This window comes from Acinonyx jubatus, chromosome D1 (assembly GCF_027475565.1).
Source record: "Acinonyx jubatus isolate Ajub_Pintada_27869175 chromosome D1, VMU_Ajub_asm_v1.0, whole genome shotgun sequence".
Lineage (NCBI taxonomy): Eukaryota > Metazoa > Chordata > Mammalia > Carnivora > Felidae > Acinonyx > Acinonyx jubatus.
In genome coordinates this window covers 45,197,310-45,216,673 of record NC_069390.1, presented here as the reverse complement: position 1 = coordinate 45,216,673, position 19,364 = coordinate 45,197,310, and the positions used below count along the sequence as shown (strand labels likewise).

Genomic DNA, 19,364 nt, shown 5'->3' with positions numbered 1-19,364 from the left:
CAGTTCACAGGTTTGAGTCCCGCATTGGGATCTGTGCCGACAGCTCAGAGCCTGGAGCCTGCTTCGGATTCTGTGTCTCCCTCTCTCTCTCTGCCCCTCCCCACTCATGCTCTGTCTCTGTCTCCCCAAAATAAATAAACATTAAAAAAAATAATAAAAATAAAATGTGGCTAGTTCAAATTGCGAAGTGCTGTAGGTGTAAAAGCCACACCAGACTTTTGAAATTCAGCACAAAAATTTTAAAGACAACGTAAAATATCTCCTCCATCATTTTTGGTTGATAACAGGTTGAAATGACATACGTGAAGTATCTGAACATATATCCATTTTTACGTTTGCTCTTGGAAGCCACCACTATCCTATAAAGAAGCTGAACTTGACTACGGAATGGGACAGAGAGAGAGACAGAGAGAGAGAGAGAGAGAGCGGTCATGTGGGGGAGCCCCTTAGTGCCAGACATCTGAACAAAGCCTTCTAGAACCTTCCAGCACAGCCAAAACGGCCAGCTGAACACAGCCTAACGAGTGTCTGAGCCAATGCCATGTGGAGCAAATGACTCAAGCCAAACACAGCCCAAATGGCAGAACCAAGAGAAATAATAAAGCGCTTTTGTTTCAAGCTGCTAAGTTTGGGGGTAGTTTGTTACATAGCAATAGATAATTAAAGTGTGCCTTCTGTAGGCAACACCCTATGATAGACAGACCCCTGGGGCCGTTCAGCCCCTGCTAGTTAAGCACTCCCTGCTGGTTGACAGCCGCTGCCCGGATTTCAGAAGAGACCTTTGAGTGGTTGCCTTTCTCTGTTGGGTACCCCAGGGCCCTTTTCTTCCCCACCAAGCCTGGTGAGGAGAGAGGCAGCCATCCCAGCTCTCTCTCCTGGCACCCCTCAGAGACAGGTCCACAGGACTAGCTGCCAACAGGAGCCCGCGGGAAAGCAGGTCGCAAACACGAAGAAGTAACATGGATGCTGGACTCTTACAAGTTTTTATGCTTCATTGGGCCAGACTTTCTGATATCTCACAAAATGTAGTAAACAAGAGTGGGTGGACGCTGTTCACCTCCACTTTCTTTTCTAAGGATGGGGCTCGCCTCCCCTGGCCCCCTTCCGACTCTGTATACCAAAGTTCCTTCCAGGCCAATTTTTTCCCCATCATCATCCAGGCACAACAATAGGTTCTCCTTTGTCTCAAGTTGGCCACTTGCTTTTCTGGGGCTTTCGTGCCTGGGTGACACCCACTTGATTAGACATTTGCCCCTGGTGGGCTCAGAGCCCCTCATTTACATTTCCCCACAATAGTGAATGGCTTACAGGCCGGTTGAATGAAATACAGTTGCTAAATAGCTAGTGATTGAGCCAGAAAGGCGCCCTTTAAAGGTCGTCCTTGGAGCATTTCAAAGCTGTGGACCACCTTTGAAAGTCAAGGCAGTGTGAGAACACTAGGAGCAACTCAACCTTGCCTCGTGCAGACATTTCGATGGCCACTTCCCACCCAGGTCTTCATCGATGACCCCGGGAAAAAGGATTTAGGAGTTAAAACCAAAGCCACAAAAGCAGCGTCACCATTTAAATTCTACATAGAGTCCATGCATAAAACAAAAATCACATATGGTCGCAATTATCCTTCAATTCCTGTGAATAGAGCAGACATTGTTGTGTGTTTACAACCCTGAGTAGTAATTCTTAATAGCGTTGGAAGTTCAAGACCGCTGAGTTACAAACAAAAGGGAGGAATAAAAGTAACGTCGATGCATAGATGTCTGTTTTCAAAGCATTTCACATTTAAGACAACCGCTAAATTCCCAGCCACACTCTACCCATCTCTAGCGGGAAATGAGGGACAGGTGGAGAATAACAGAAAGTCAACACTCAGCACAGTGAGGCGCTGTGCTCTCTGCTGTGTATCAGCTCATGCAAACTTTACATTCAGAATCACCCCTATTTTACAGAAGAGGAAACTGAGGTATACAGAGGTTGTGGAACTATCTGAGGTTTCCTACTAGCATGTGCTCCCAAGGGGCCGTAGTAAATGAGTTACTGGTGAAGGAAATGTAGGATCTCAATAACTGGAACTGAGAGATGGGGATGGATATTTGGGGTGAGAGACACCCCGTGAGCAAAGGAATAGAGATGGAAAATACAGGGCAGGTCTGGACGATATGTTTTTGTGGTTGGGTCACGGTGAAGTGACGTGGGCTGGGGGAAGGGTCAAGAAAGAATTCTTGACATGTTTTTGGTGCAAACAGGTGTTTTTAGTGAACCCCGGGACAGGGCCTGTGGGAAGAGTTGCACAGGGATTATGAAGAAGGATTAGTTATATACTTTTATGTTGGGGGGGGGGGTGGTGAGTGCAGTGGCTTGAGATAAAGGAAGTTTCCAAAAGGATGTTCATAAGCTAAAGAAGACTTTCAGGATCCTGGAGGTCGGCTATTGTCAAGCTAAGGTTGCTTTTTGCCTCTAGCAAAGCATGAACATTAAGACAGTTGAGTTCCTTGGGGAATGTCATACTCTGCGTGTGTCAAATCTTTGTCAAAGGGCTGCAAAGTGTAAGGAAATGTAATTTTCTCTACATTTCTTTTGCCTTTGTTCTTCTCATCCAAAGGATGAGTGAGATCTGGCATAGGAATCTAAGGCTGGATAACCTGGTAATTCTTGATTTACATGCCACCTTGGCTGGGCCATGGATGCCCAGATATTTGGTCAAATTTTATTCTGACTGTTTCGATGAGAGTGTTTCTAAATGAGATCAATATTTAAATAGGTGGACCTTGAGAAAAGCAAATTTCTCTCCCTAATGGGGTTGGACCTCATTTAACTAGTTGAAGGCCACAGTACAACAAAAAGATCAGCCTCCCCCAAGCAAGAGAGAAGACTCCAGCAGCCTGCTTCAGACTTCATCTGCAACATCATCTCTTCCTGGTTCTACAGGGGACAGCTTTCAGACTAGAATTGCAACATCAACTCCCTAGGATCCCCAGCCTGCCAACCCACCCTGCGGATATTGGACTTGCCAGCCTCTGTAATTGCCAATACCTTATAATAGATCTGTTTCTCTCTCTATACACATCCTATTGATTCTGGTCTTTAGAGCCAAACCGTGGGAGAGTCACAGAACTTGAGATCTGGAAAAAATCCTTTAGATCTCCCTCATTAGAACAATAGAAGAAGGGAGGGCCGCTTGGGTGGCTCAGTCGGTTAAGTGTCTGTCTCTTGGTTTCAGTTCAGGTTTGTGGGTTCGAGCCCCGACAGCTGTCAGTGCAGAGCCTGCTTAGGATTCTCTCTCTCCCCTTCTCTCTCTGCCCCTCCCCCACTCACCCTCTCCGTCGCTCTCAAAATAAATAAACTTAAAAAAACAAAAAGAAATGTTAAAAAAAAAAAAAAACCAGTAGAAGGGAAAGAAGACCATGTCTTAGAGACTTCCAGTGGCTTGTGAAGACCACGCAGACAGTAAACAGATGTGGGCTAGCTGCTGGCTTGGAACTCCCTTTCCAATCTCTTTTTCACTGTCCCCTTTGACTCACACACAGGATGCAGGTGGGGTTGGTGAGGGGACAGAGCTCTCCTGTGTGTTTCCCAAATACATTCTCTGCTTTCCTTCTCCAAACATGGCATACTATTGGTGTTGGCTCCAAACAGCCAGTGGTGGCCGCCACAGCACATGCCCATATGTCACTATCCCGCGATGCCAAGCACCTCACAGGTAGGTTGTGCCCAAGAGCAGGCCAGGAGCCAAGTCGGGCAAGCAAGGAGGTCCCTTCTTCTCAGCCTAACCAGCATTGACGGCTTCCTCTCCTGGTGTGATTTTAGGATTTCCCATTCTCCTCCCTACCGCATTTCCTGCTTAAAATAACTTTTTTTCCCAAGTCACTTTGGCTGCTCTCTGATTCAGGCAAAACTAGAGAGGCAAAGAAAAATAAAAACCGGTCAGTTATTTTGGCCCATAGGTCACGCTACAGAGACACCAAATAATTACCTAATCCTGAACCTCACCCACTCTGCCCCTATCACAACCCTGAATGTTTGAATGTTTTGCTTGCATTGTTCAAAGACCAGCTTCATCAAGTTCAAATTTATACCTTCTTGATGGGAAGGACAGGTGTAGGCAAGCGTTATGGCTCTTGTATGTGGACCACTCCGGACAAAAGTATGAGACATCTCTGCATTGCCCATTGCTTGTCCCCACCTATGTTTCAAACCTACTGGTCTTCCCAGCTGCAAATTTTTTGCTCCAGTCAAACCGGTCTCTTGATTGTTCCCTAAACTTGCCTTGTGTTTTGCAACTAGAAACCTTTGCCCCCACCACCTGCCCCCATGGGATGTCTTCCCCACCTCTTTCGACCTAGCCAAATCAGATTCATTTCACCCTTATTCAACGCCAACGGCAGGTCGGCATTGGGCCAGCACCTACACACGTGTTATCTCATCCTGCAAGGTCCAGCAGAAATTCTTCTTATCTGTGAAGCTTTCTGGGACTCTCCCAACTGGAAGTGACCATTTCCTCCTTTCTCTTATGCTTATTTTCTGTACTACTCATTTGGCACTTAATGTGTCGTAGAACTTTATAATCATTCACTCATTCATTTTATTTAAACAAGTACTCACTGAATGACTATTATGTTCCTGAAACCGTGGTAGGTGTTGGAGGTACAAAGATGAAGAAGACACCCTCAGTTGTCTTCATGAGACTCAGTCTAGTGGTGAAAACCGGCACATGAGGAGACAGTTGTCATACGATATGGCAGATGCGGGTCCAAGAAGGTTTCCTATGTCATCTCTGTCCCGGTTCAGTCTTGATGAATGAGTAGAAGTTGTTCAGGCAAAGGTGGGGAGAAAGCATGTTTTTAAGAAGGACAGAAGGACATGGGCCCAGAGCTGGGGAACAGCAGAGTGCGTAGAAGGAGATTGTAAACAGCCCCCTCTTGCCGGGGCATAGAATGTTGCTAAAGCACAGAATGTGCAAGACATAATGGGAGAGTCTGGAATACCAGGCTTAGAAGCTTGGATTCATCCTGGGGGTTGTGGTGTGCCATCGAGGGTTTTAAGCAAGGGATCCACCCAAAATTGGCAGTTCAAGATCACTCTGACTACAATGTGAAGAATGGAGAGATTTGAGGGAGGGAGCTGTAAAAAGGCTGTGGTGAGAACCTAGGCAAGAAATAAGAGGGCAGTGATATCTGCCCCAGGAATAAGGATGCTAGATTTGAGAAATATACAAGATGTGAGATCATCTCAAAGTCAGAGCTTTGAAGGGCTTCACAACTACAAGTGTAGAATATAAATATAATGCAACGTAGGGAATCCATTATGGAGATTGCAAAAGTGTTGTCAGAGAAGACAACTGTCTGTTGTCAGGCTGAGACTGTCTTAAAAATATAAAACAGCTCATAGATTCGTCATTCTTATAACCTGGATATTTGTATGCATCACATCTCTTCTCCTAGACTGTACTCTCCTTGAGGGCAGGGGCCCTGAAAACACTAAAGCACATGTAGCTCTTGTGACAAGCCAAAGCCTCTGCTCTCCCTGTTCGAAGGAGGTAGATTGCATCCTGGGGAACCATGTTGTAACAGCGGGCAGACCAAGAGTTTCTGCAGCAGGGGCAAGGCAGGGAAGAAGAACCAAGACATGTTTCTAACAAACCATGAGGGGGATAGCCAGATCACAGCTGGAGCCAGGCAAGGCCAAGTCCACATCTTTATTCTGCCACCAGCCGAGCTGTGTGATCTTGGGCAAGTAAAATTCTCTTAGCCTCACCTCTTTTATCTATTAAATGAGAATAATATTACCCGCCTCCCCAGGTCAATTGAAATAATATGTGAAATAATAAGTGGACACCTTCAGGCACGTACCTGGTACTGAGGGAGCACTCATTGTTATAGGCATAGGTGTCAAGGTGTCGGTGTCTTTTCTTGTCTGTTCCCCTCACTGCTCTGCGGGACCTCTGAGGGCAGAGACTATGTCTTACTCATGGTTTACTCCCATTTTCTACCACAGTGCCTGGCACACAGTAGATGTTCAATGAGTTCGTTGAATGAATTTGTATTATACTTACAGTGTTATCTCAGAGCCCGGCCAAGGGCTGTTATTCCAGATTCACAGCTTACCCCCTGAAAGAGCAAAGCCAGGATACAAATTTGACTAAGATCAAAGGGGCAGAGATTATTCTAATACAAAGTAGAGCATTAGGTTCTCTGAAGCTTGATCCTGTTCTTCCTTCCTTTTCCTCCTCTCCTCTTCCTGTCTCGTTCCGTTCTACATCTTGGTCCAAGGCCATCTCATTTGCTCACATGACTTAGATCTATATGTTGATGGCTTTCCAAATGTGTGTCTCCAGCCCTGACCTCTCTTCTGAAGTCAAGATCAATGGATCCAACTGCCTCCTTGACATCTCCACCGGCAATTTCATGTCTAAAATTGAACCTCAGACATTCCACCTAAACCTGCTCTTCTTCCAGCATGGCGCTTCTCATTGGGTGGCACCATTATCCACCCAGATGCCCAAACTCTTCATCTGGGACCTGCAACACCTCCTTCTCCCTCAGTCTCCACATCCAATAAAGTGCCAGACCTCCAAAGTCTATCTAGGCCCTCTCCTCTGCTCACAATCCCTATATTCAACACCATCATTCACATGGAGAGGGTACAACTCCTCTTGTTGGCCATTCTTGCCTTCTTGCTTCTGTTTTTAGACTGAGGCCAGAGGAATATTTAGAATTACATATCAGACCACATTATGTATTTGTGTAAAAGCCTTTAAAGGCTTCCATTACACTTGGGGAATTTCTCAAAATGCTTACCACCCGTGACCTGACAGTCCTTCATGACTGGACGTCCTACTGTACCCCTCCCTCCCTTTGCTGCTTCCTCGCCGACCTCCCTTCAGTTTTGCAAACACCCCATCCTTCTCCAGCCATGAGGGCTTCAAATCTACTGTTTTTCATGGAAGGCTCCTACCTGTCCTACTCACTTGGGTCACTGACAATTTCATCTGCTCATTTTAAATGTTCATTCCTCAGCAGGGCCTTTCTCCTTCAAGCACACATCACAGTTCTTCCCTAACCCTCTTATTCCCTTACAGCACTTAACACAATTTACAAATATACTCGTTTGTGCATTTGACATCCATCCCCTCAGCCCCACCCATGTGCACGCTTCTCCCGTGTTACCCATCGCCTTGTCTCTGGAGCCCAGCACAGAGGGCTTGGTGCACAGAACATGGTAGGTTTTTGTTGAATGAATGTGGTAAAGGCTGTGAGAAGCAGGCAAGCCAGGGGTTGGGATTGTGCAGTGGAGGCAGGAGGACCTCTGAATGGTGGTGCAGAGAAGGCTTCCAGGAAGGTAAGGTTTTGGTGGAAGGTTTGAAAAATGGGCGGGATGGAACCATCCAGGGTGAGTAAGAATAAAGGAGCCGGTGGAGCTTTCCATGTGGATAGACAACCTGCAGGAGAAACCCCAGTGGGTTGTGAGAAATGGTGGGTAACCAGAATGTCTGAAATATAGGGCTTGGGACAGGAGGTAGACTGGAAAGGGTGTGCAGAGAGCTGGCTTAAATCTCCAGGAGGTGCTGATGGGCGGCCAACAGGCGTCTCCTGGACCAGATGGTCCTTCTCTTTCTGGAGGGATTGTTCACAAACACTTGTGTCCCTTCGTGAGCTTTCAGGAAGGAGTTAGGGCCTAATACGGTTCAGCCCCTGCTGCTCCCTGCCCCACCCCAGCCCCAGGCATCTGGTTGGTAGGTTTGGGCCAAACCCTATTTGCAGTGGAAATGGAATGTTGCTTATTTTATGATGTTAACTGTTTCATCTAGTTCCACATTAGAAAACTTGGGACTCTGGACAATTTATAGGAAAAAAAATTAGGACAGAATTCAAACAATTCTTCCACAGGCATTTGACTCGTGTTCGAATCACGTCCAGGTGTGAACCCTCGTGACTCACCGTTGAGGCCTCTAGAAAAATTCATCCAGCTACACACAGGACTTTCTGAGCTTGCTGAAAACACATGCGTGGCTCCTCTATCCAATGGATTAAGGTTTAATTATTTTTTTAATCTTTATTTTTGAGAGAGAGAGAGAGAACGAGTGGGGGAAGGGCAGAGACAGAGGGAGACACAGAATCTGAAACCAGCTCCAGTCTCTAAGCTGTCAGGACAAAGCCCGACACGGGGCTCGAAGTCACAAACCGAGAGATCATGACCTAAGCCGAAGTCGGACGCTTAACCAACTGAGCCACCCAGGTGCCCCTGGATTACTGTTTTAAAGGGACATTTATTAAGTGTTTTACCACTTACCCTGTTAGGTGCTTTCCATGTGTTACCTCATTTAGTCCCCACCCTCATGCCATCAGGGAAGCACTCAGATTTATCCTGTAGATAAGGAAACCAAGCTCAGAAGGATTAAGTAACTTGCCCCACATCACACAGCTTGTAGGCGTGAAGGCTGCATTTGAATGGAAGTCTGTCTGGCCTACATCCTGTGCTCTCAGCTGGTAAGTAAGCTCTGTGGCTCTCCAAACGCAGGGCATAGTGACTGGGTTTGGGGGAACCATAAGGATTGCTTTTTAAGGAACTTTTTTTTACTTTAAAATAATTACAGACTCACAAGAAAGTTGCACAAAATGTGCACTTGCATAGCTGTAGTACAATACCAAAAACGGGGGATTGACAGCTCAATCCAGAGTTGTGAGTTTGAAATTCAGATTTCACTAATTTTACCACCCAGGTTATTGTTTAAGTGGCGTGAAGCTTTCAAGGGTAAAACCAAACCAACAAACAAAACCTGCATACTTTATGAAAGGTCCTTTTGAACTCCTTCTGCCCTGGGCCCTTGAACTCTCACTGATGTCCTAGGCTTCCTGAAACAGCAGGTCTGAGGAGGGGAGGAATCAATACACAGAGAGATCCATTTCTGCCATCATGGGCTCCAAGGAAATGCTATATTGCCATGGGACCTCACTGAATCCATGCTGCTTTAACAGGAGAGGGCTTCCAGCAGGGGAACCCAGAGGGACCTGGTCAGACTGCCTGAGTCTGGTTGTTTGGAGGCCTCTAAAACCCTTGGGGCTACCTAAGACCTGGCTCAGCCAAAATGTCTCTTTGCTCCCATTGTCTGTCTCCTGGCAGCCGATGATAAGTGATAAGCATGGGAGATAAAACAGGTTTGGGGCTGTGAACCTGCCTGAATCACTGGCAGCCAACCAGGCCATTTTTATCTGGAAAAACTCCCCCCAGGACAGCCCAAATGAGTGTTTGGGAACCTGACTCAGGGAACAATGGCGGGAAATGGAGGCCCAAGCTTGGGCGTTAGGGCCCTGCCACCCACACTCCCCTTGCACTGTTATTCCTGGCGAAAACAGAGATTTGCTTTCATTCAGACAGACTCTGTGGGAAGAGGTGCAAATGAGGTTTTAAAATTAAAAGGAAGTAGTATGATGACAAGGGAAGCGATAGGAGATTATTTTCCAAGCTTCAGAGATTTCATTATAAATGATTCTGAGAACTCCCTCCCCGGGTATATAATGACAGCCATACTAGTAACTGTGGTAGCTCCTTGCCCACCAGGCCGGATGTCGAAGCCACGTCGGGGGTTAATTTCCTTGCCACATGGTTTCATTTAAGAATTTGAGAGACCCCAGAACAAAGGAGAAGTCAGACCTTAATGATGCGGGAGACGGTCATCCTTCTTGGTGTGGCCATCGGGCGATTGGGTTCTGGCCCCAGGTAAATCTGGTTTACTCATCTTTAACCCTGTGGAGGAGGCCATCCAGTTAGACTGACATGCACCGATGTTGCTAGAGATGACTGATGTACCAAATGCTCAAAATCTCTCCGTTATGGTTGTGTTGCCCCCAAATTCGCATGTTGGAGTCCTAAATTCAGTGCCTTAGAATGCGACCTTATTTGGAAATCATTGTGGATATCATTAGTTAAGGTGAGTAGAGGAGAGGAGGGTGGACCCTAATCCAGTACAACTGGAGTCCTCATAAAGAGGGGAACTTTGGACACACACACACACACACACACACACACACACACACACGGAGAACACCATGTGAAGATAAAGGCAGAGACAGGGGTGATACTTCTCAAGGAAAGGTGAAGACGGCCAGCAAACCATCAGAAGCTGAAGAAAGGCAAGGAACAGATTCTCCCTCGGAACCCCTAGAAGGCAACTGCTCTGCCAAACCCCTGCCCTGAGACTTCTAGCCTCCAGAACTAGGAGACCATAAATTTCAGTCCTCGAAGCCATCCAATTCCCACTACTTTGTTAAAACAGCCCTAGCAAACCAATAACACTCTCTCAAGAATTTTGTTTTAGAAACTTGCTCAGAATTGATTTCAAGGTCACTGGCTCATGCTGTGTGAAGCCCACCTGCCTTCCACTCTCAATATTGGAGTGGATCTTGCCATATTTATTTTCCCAACACTTCTGTTCTCAATAACGCCTATAAGCAAAAACAAAGCAAATACCCCAAAAATGTTTGCTGGTGATTATGCTTAAATTAGAGCCAGTCAGCTCTTTCTGAAAACTAAAAACAAAAACCAGAACTAAAACCTAGATGTACGCCATTCAGGAGATATTTCCTGCTGGTTCTTAGTCCAAACGGGTGAGGAAACACTAATGGTGGAAAAGTACCACTGTGTTCTCAGCAGGCACATCACACCTGCATCGGGCATAAACAGCTCCTTTCCCCTGGTTCTCAGATGCACAGAGAAGGGAGAGGCTCTCTACAGACCCAGGGGAATAACTTGCTGGCAGAAAGATGACCTAAGGAAATGACAGAAGCTGCATAAACATGATCCACAGCCCTGGTGGTGGTGGGGAGTCCTTTCACTGCAACCATCCCAACAGTGCCCTTCAGCAGAGACAACCAGGACCTGGGCTCCAGCAGGCCCTAGAAGGAATCCCTGTGACCAGAGGTCACTGGGACACATATCTCTATAGCCATGGGGTCCTGGCACTTGTGGCCCAGCTCCAAACCTTACTTGCTCTGGAGTGCTGGCTAGACATAGATCAGTTAATCTGGAAGACACCACTTGGAACCCCTAGGACTTCCTGTTCTGTTTTGAGATCCTCTTGGGGCCTCCTCTTGGAGTGTAGGTCGGACTTGGGCAGTTGGCTACACGGATGAACAGAAGGGAGAACAGACTTCTCCTTCCTCCTGTTTCCCCGTGTTCCCTCATGCGTGACACACAGCCTTGCTTGGCCTTTGCAAGGTCCTCTGCTTTCCCACCTAAAGGTGAATGGTTTTGTTACAGGTGGGACAGCAGAGAGGCATGCAGGTGTGGGGAGTGGGAGAGGGGGTTCTGCCAGCAGGCTCGGTCTCTACCTTCCTCTCAGTAGGACTGGGTTTAAAAGATCAGAGCTGTGCCCTCTGAGGAAACAGCCAGAACTCTCCTCCCCTTCAGTGGGAAACCTCTGGTCCTCACCACAGCTGCTCTGACCTGGCTTGTCTCCAGCCTCCCTCTCAGATGACCCATTCTCTGAAGGGTGCCTGGGGCAAAAGATAGGAAGACCCCCAGGGAGTGCCTGAATGGTCCAGCACCACCCAGATGCTCACCCAACTAGAGAACTGACCTCCATAAATGGCACCACCCCTTTTGGCCACGGATTCACCCATTGATCCAACAGGGTCCACCTTGGAGGCTTTCCAGAATCCCTTTTCTATCTAGCTTCCCGCCCTTTCACCTCCTCCATAGTCACCTTAGTCTTCTCACCTCTCTTTCCCTGCCTGGCCCCACCTCTATCCCCAGAAGGTATAAGTCTCATCCACAGGTGCCTGGGCACCCCAGCAAGAGGCTCAAGTCTTCCAAACTCTACAGCATACGACATCAACACAAACCTTTCCCTGGCTACTGGTGACTGCCCTTCCTAACTCAGCTCAGATGTTTTTAGGCCAACAAAATCTGTTTGTTTAAACTGTCGTACAGGAAAACCCAGGCAGAGGTGAGAAGGGAGGAAAACCCTGTCCTGCCACAGAAGCAGAGCAGCAAAGAAATCCCAGCCCAGCTGCACACCCTGAAGCAGCGACCAGAACTAGGCACTCGGCAGGCACACTGGCCCTGGCCTCACGGCTGCAGCTCAACCTTCCCAGCAGGGCACACAACGGGTTAAGGAACTACATTTCGACGAGTACTGTGGCCTGAAACTCAAGCTCCCAAGGTCTCTTTCAGAGTCCAGGGCCAGGGAAGTGTCTATTGTCAACAAATGCCACCACCGGACCAATAGCAGGCCAGAGTGTGGTTCTGAGATAGGGGCCTCTGCGTGTCACCAGGCAACGGGCACAAAGAAGGCTGGATCAACCAACCGCCCAGCAGACGGTGACAGTGCCCCACAGCCCCCCTGCACCTCCAGCTCCAGCAAAGCCAGGTGGGAGAGCCACTCAGTCCCAGAGTCCCCCAAGATCACATTACCATCAGTCTCACAATTTGGGGGGAAAGGAGATGGTGTAGAAAAGGCTTTATTTGGAAACTCTAGTACAATTTGGTTTATTAAGAGCTGGGCTGATGGCAAAGGTGAAGATTTTCAACTGAAAAGGAAGTAAATGTTGCTGCAAACCATAGCAAGGCTCATACACCTTTCTTTTGCTCCCTTCCTACAAGTCAGGAGATGGCCACAACCCTAGGATCCCTCACCCAGACCTCCTGGCTTTCCCTGGGGAATGCTGGGTGGGATGCTTGTGACACATTTACTAAATTAGGCTAGAGGAGAATGTAAGGTGAAACCTAAGAATGTTTGTTTCTCATTCCTACAAAGTACACTCCCTTCCTGTCACAGAGCCAGAGCGGGTCCAGCCATCACCCAGGGAAAGCCTTCTGATCTCCAACGAATGGAGACTTGAAGAAACATTTTTATTTCATCACGTACATCTTCATTCAACATTTAGAGCAAAAGAGGGCCTCAGCTAGGTGCTGGGGATGCAAAGATGAGCTGGTTATGTTTCCCACATGGTCTGACCTTCCCCAAAGGTTCACCATCTTACCCACCCTATATGCTGAAGACTCAGATCTACCCTCCCAGCCCAGCCCATACCCCTCCTCTCCTAAGCACCAACCCAATATATCAAGTAGTTTTCTAGACACTTCCTTGTGGTTTTCCACAGGGCCCCACGCTCAAGGCTTCATCTCTCTACCACCAAACCGGTTTTACCACATGAACTCTTTGCATTAGTGGATGATACCACCCCTCCATGGGGTTGAAATGTGCCCCCCTGAAATTAAAATATTGAAGCCCTAATCTCCAGTACCTCATAATGTGACCTTATTTAGAAATAGGGTTGTTAGAGATGTAACTAATTAAGATGAGGTCGTACTGAAGTAGAGTGGGTCTATTCCAATATGACTGGTGTCCTTATAAAAAGGGGAAATTTGGATACACACACAGGAAGACACCATGAGAACAGACCTAGGGAACAGACAACCATCTATAAGCCAAGGAACACCAACGGCTACCAGGAGCCAGGAAAGAGGACTGAAACAGATCCTTCCACAGAGCCTTCAGAAGGTACATGGCACAGCCAACACTTTGATTTCAGACTTCCAACCTCCAGAATTGTGAGACAATAAATGTCTGTTGTTCTAAGCCATCCCATTTGTGGTACTTTATGACAGGAGCCCTAGGAAACGAACACTACCTCCATTAAACATTGTCCAAGAAAGGAGCCTAGGAGGGACGCCTGGGTGGCATGGTTGGTTGAGCATCCAACTCTTGATTTCAGCTCAGGTCATGATCCCAGGGTCAGGCTCCATGCTGAGCATTGAGCCTGCTTGAGATTCTTTCTCTCTCTCCCTTTGCCCCTCTCCCCAGCTCTCTCTCTCTCTCTCATTCTCTCTTTCTCTCTTCTCTCTTGGAAGAAAGAAAGAAAAAGGAAGGAAGGAAGGAAGGAAGGAAGGAAGGAAGGAAGGAAGGAAAGAAAGAAAGACTGGAAGCTTCCATTGTGTCCTCCCCTCCATCAACACTTCCACTCTCCACCTGTAACCAACAATAAACCACTAAACATTGCCCATTACACCTGCAGGACACCTTGCCACCAGCCCACTTGTCTTCGTTCCTGCTGTCCTCACCTTGGAGCAGGCTGCCATTATTTCAACAAAATCCTTCCTAACTGCTGCCCCTGCCTCCAATACCACCTCCTGCCTAGCTCTTCCTCAAATTCCAGCTGGAGTCATATTTCAATGTGCAAAGAGGAGATGCCTCTTCCCTCCTTAGAAGATGTTCCCCCTTGCTATTAGAATGGAGTTTTCTTCCCCTACAGGTCTAAAGAGGTAATGGGTAATGTGACCCCTGGTTCCCTCCCTGTCCCCATCTCTTGCCAGTCTCTTTCCAGTAGAGTCCTCCAGCAGTCCCAAGCTTTTTTCTCTTCCTTAAATGCACCAGGTTCTATCTGGCCACCAACACTTACATATGCTGTTCCCTCTGTCTAGAACCCATTTCCCCACCCTCTTCATCCACAGGCTTTTACTTAAATTGCATTGTAATTGCCTCTTTTTCTATTAGTGTCCCACCTCGATGGTAAGCTCCTAGAGTGGAGTAATTCCATCTATTTTTTTCATGGGTGTATCTACAATGTCTGGCATGGTGCCTGGGACATAGTAGGTGCCCACCAATCATTTGCTAATTGGCCAACTGGTAGACAAAAATGCAACTCCTATCCACGATGAGCTCAGTCCAGAGGGAAGACAATAGTGTGGACAAAGAAGCTCAGTAACACAGAAATAAGACCCGCCTTTGACTCAGCCTGAGGAAATCAGGGACATTTCACACAGGCAATACCATTTAAGTTGGGCCTTTAAAAATGAGTAGAAACTGGCCAGAATGGAGAAGGAGCAGGGTAGGGAAACTCATTTTAGGCAAAGAAGATGCCAAGGGCATGCTTAGGAAATTGTGGGAATATTTTGTGTGCCCACAACATGATTCAGCAGATATGGGCTGGGGGCAATGGACTATGAATCTTGCAAGGAACTTATTTTTGCATATAAACCTCAACTTTTCTTAGACATGAAAGAGCAAAAAGTAAGTTTGTGATCCCTTTTTACAGTCAAGGAAGGGGATCTAAGTCCAGAAGCGCTGTTCCCTGAAAATCCTAATTCTGTTTGTTCCTAGATGTAAAACGTTTACTTCTTCAGAGCTCCGGCTAAATATTACATTTCTTTTTTTTTTTTTAATTTTTTTTAACGTTTATTTATTTTTGAGACAGAGAGAGACAGAGCATGAATGGGGGAGGGGCAGAGAGAGAGGGAGACACAGAATCGGAAGCAGGCTCCAGGCTCTGAGCCATCAGCCCAGAGCCCGATGCGGGGCTTGAACTCACGGACCGCGAGACCGTGACCTGAGCCAAAGTCGGACGCTTAACCGACTGAGCCACCCAGGCACCCTTAAATATTACATTTCTACTGAAGCTGAGCATCCGGATAAAAACAGCTGGGACCACAACTGCATCCACTTTCCCCTACCCCAACACCCCTCAAACTCCTGACTATTCTCAAAAGAACACAGGTTGAGTGAGTAAATGTCTAACTCCTCCAAATGTCCTGGGGGATGGAGGGGAGGGGAGGCTTTCTGGGGATACCCTTTATCATTCTGAAATCTCTCTGGCTCTAATCTAATTTCAGTTCCTCTTATTAGTCTTTTCATATATAAAGAATAATCTGTCTATATCCCCTGCATAAAATCATTTCCTATACTTGAAAGCAAGAATTAAACCACCCTTTGCCTTCTCTTCTCCAAAGAAAACAAATTTGCTTCCTTAACTGTTTTCTTGCAGAATCTATCGTCTCTTTGCCAACCTTAACTCCTTAACATCATTCTAATATTTCCCTCTCTCTCTCTCTTTCTCTCTCTCTCTCTCTCGGAACCAATGTATGGACCAGAACAGGAGAGAAATCATAGAGCCAAGATAGTTTTTCTTAAGATAGATGGGTGACCTGGATTAGCAAGAAAAAGAGTCCCTTCTGCACAGGAATATCTGCATGGTCCAACACAGTTCAAGTTCAACCCAGGGAAACATATGTCTGCTATTGCACATAGCGTGAAGCCTGAGAAGGTGTGCACGGGATAAAGGAAGCCTGCTCTACCATGCCACCACCCATGGATCTATAGCCTGGAGCCAGCGCTGTGGTCAGAACATGGACAGGTGAGTCTGAGCACAGGCACACACACAGCTCAAGCCCAAGGGTCAGCAGTGGCCCAGCAGTGGCCCAGAGCTACGAAGTCATTTTTTGTGGTACAGGAGTGAGACATCATAATCAGCATGTTAGTACTGTTCAGGCAGCTCAATCTCATGTGAAAGAAATACCATGCCAGCCAGCAGAAGTAATTGGATTGCCAAGCCGCTTTCCAGGAAAAGGGACATCTGGTTGACCTCATGGATGGGGTAGAGGGTCAGAGATATTCCCCAAGGGAAGAAATAAGGACAAAGCCCACTCAGATCCCATCTGGAATCAGGGCGCCCCACCTGGACAGCACTGCTGGCTCTGCCTGGTTCCCAAACACTAGAAAGGCACTTAAAACATTTTAGGAAAGTCACTCTAAAGTGTGTGTGAGTGTGTGTGTGTGTGTGTGTGTGTGTTGATGCATGGAGGTCCAAAGGTGTGAGGCCTGGGCAAGGGCTTCTTTCTATCAGAGTCTAAGAAAAGTACAGGCTTGAATTCAGGTTGGGGTGACTTCAAATCACTCATCCTGACCATTATAAAATATTGGGAACCATACAAATCATAGCTTTTTATGACAAAGCTAACATGTCAAGCTTTAGAGAATAGAGAGGAAGATGTGGGTATACCTGCTGCATTGTCTCCTTCCTCCTTGTCCTGTCAAATGTTCTATTCCTGCCCCCCATCTGCTCTCGTCAACCTTGCCTTCCCAGTAGGTCCTACCTCCGTCATCCTTCTGCCCTTCCTCCTCCACTTTGCTGTGTGTGAGACGGTCCCATAACTCGGAAGCCAGGCACGAGGCGCTTCACTTTCTGGTCGCATAGGGCTGGAGTGGAGGGTGCACAGGGCAGGATTTGTTGAGCAAGCCAGAGTCAGGCAGAGACTAACTCTAGGGCAGGGCAGGGCAGGACCTAGAAGAACAAATTGAAGATTAGGGTTATTTACGTGTCCATTTCCAGCCCTAGGCGGTGACTACTTCCCGGGAGGGACTTGCCTGCTAGTCTATCTTCTTGCATCCCTTGTGCCTTGAACAATGCCTGTCACCATGTTTGTGATAAATGAGAGGATAAAAAGATGAAGGGCCAAAGGGCCCTGCCTTTGCCTATTGAGATTGGCTCAGGACTTGGGGCAGGCTCGACTCTGTAGGTAGAGCCATGGGCAGATCCAGCTATAAGGAGTGGAGAAAACCATAAAAGGAGGTGGACCTGAGATTAAATGTCCCTTCTCTAACACCCCAGAGGCATTTCAATGTGGTTCCATTCCCTCAATGGTTGTGGCTCAATGCTGTCCTCATACGACCACCCTAACCCCACAATAGCAGTGCTGTCCAGGGGCACCCCTCCCTCCCATCAGAGTCACAGGAACCCCTAGGCTTCCCTTTGAACCACATCGCTGCCACAGCAAGCCACATCGGAGTTGTGAAATGTCCAGTGGGTCACTCTTACGTTACAAACAGTCCCCAAGCAAGCCCCCCACTAGCAATTGTCAGCTCGTGTCCTGTGCTCAACCACCTGGGAGATCTATCAGTTGCTGTTTGCAGTCACCCAAGCACCCCAGTTTCAAATAATTAACTGCTCCCTCGGAATGCTTACCTTTGCAAAATACCGCATGCTCACCTGAGCATAAAGAGGCTCCTGATAAGACTATCAAAATTGCCTTCGAATGCTGCATAATTTATGGTTAGGTTCATACCCTTCACTAAGCTCTAGGTGACAGCCTGGCATGCAATTAACAAAACAAAACAAAACCTGGCCTCTGAACTGTTAAAAAGCCTGTCCAATAGTCCTGTCTCACAGATGGTGACTCTCGGTGCCTCCCAGCTGAGAGTAGTCGTGTGGAAGGGAGTATCACTGGAGAGGAGGCCCCGGAAACATGAAGGCAGCTGCTGCCGGCTGTGTTGGGAAAACAAGCTTTGAAACTCAGGGCTGGGATGGGCTAGTGGGGATCAGATATAGCTAGGTGAGGGGGATGGCTAATGCCTTGCTCCCTGAAGGCTGTTTCTCCTGGTTACATGACTCCTGCTGTCGCTGTGCCCCCTCTCAAACCCACCCCAGCTCAGGGGAGCCAGCAGGCAGAACTCTGGACAAACTGGCCACAGAGTATCCCCTGATAGTAGGGGGATGCTCATCTGGCCCATGAGCAGCATTACCTTTTTATCAACATTCCAAATGGAATTTTAACACTCCTAGCACCTGCCACGTCCCTCAAGGATTCCTTTCACACATAGAAACCTCTGTATGCCACCTCTCTCGCCTCATGGTAATAAGACTCCTTTGAAATAACATTAATAATAACAGCTAATATTAATCATGCCCTTAATAAGTGTCAGAAACTATAGTAAGTTGAAACTATATTCAGAAACTGCACTAGGGGTGCCTGGCTGGCTCAGTTGGTGGAGAGTGCGACTTTAAAAAAAAATTTTTTTTTTAATGTTTATTTATTTTTGAAAGAGAGAGACAGAGCGCTAGTGGGGAAGGGGCAGAGAGAGAGAGAGAGGGGCACGGAATTTGAAGCAGGCTCCAGGCTCTGAGCTGTCAGCACAGAGCATGATGCAGGGCCTGAACTCATGAACTGTGAGATCACGACCTGAGCCGAAGTGGACGCTTAACTAGTTGAGCCACCCAGGCGTCCTGAGAGTGTGACTCTTGATCTCAGGGTTGGGAGTTCGAGTCCCACTTTGGTGTAGAGATTATTTAAAATCTTACAAAAAAGAAACTACACTAAATATTTCTATAATTGTAACAGTATATGATTAGTCCTATTGTGGGTACTTTATACACATTATCACTCAATCTTTCACAATAAGTCTGCAAATTAAAAAGAAAGCATCCAGGGATGGCTGGGTGGCTCAGTTGGTTAAACATCCAATTCATCTCAGGTCATGATCTCACGGTCTGTGGGTTTGAGCCCCACATTGCGCTCTGTGCTGACAGCTCAGAGCCTGGAGCCTGCTTCAGATTCTGTCTCCCTCTCACTCTCTGCCCCTCCCCTGCTCATGCTCTCTCTCTCTCTTTCAGAATGAATAAACATTAAGAAAAAGAAAGAAAGCATTCATTCTTTTACCATTAAGTACGATGTTATTTGTGAGTTATTCATAGATATCCTTCATTAGGTTCCCTTCTATTCCTAATTTAAGCGTTTCTATCATGGAGAGGTACCGAATCTGTAAAATGCTTTTTCTGTATCTATTGATATTTTGTCATTTATTCTATTGGTATTGT

At 47.1% G+C, this 19,364-nt stretch overlaps 1 long non-coding RNA gene across 1 annotated transcript; it reads right to left on the bottom strand.

The window, feature by feature from the left end:
* Positions 1-4,270: 4,270 nt before the first annotated feature.
* LOC113603467 (uncharacterized) lies at positions 4,271-17,356 on the bottom strand. Its single transcript, XR_003425064.2, has 3 exons — positions 16,867-17,356; positions 9,649-9,741; positions 4,271-6,104 (listed from the first exon to the last, which is right to left on the bottom strand). It is a non-coding gene; the product is annotated as an uncharacterized LOC113603467 (long non-coding RNA).
* Between the last annotated feature and the right edge of the window lie 2,008 nt (positions 17,357-19,364).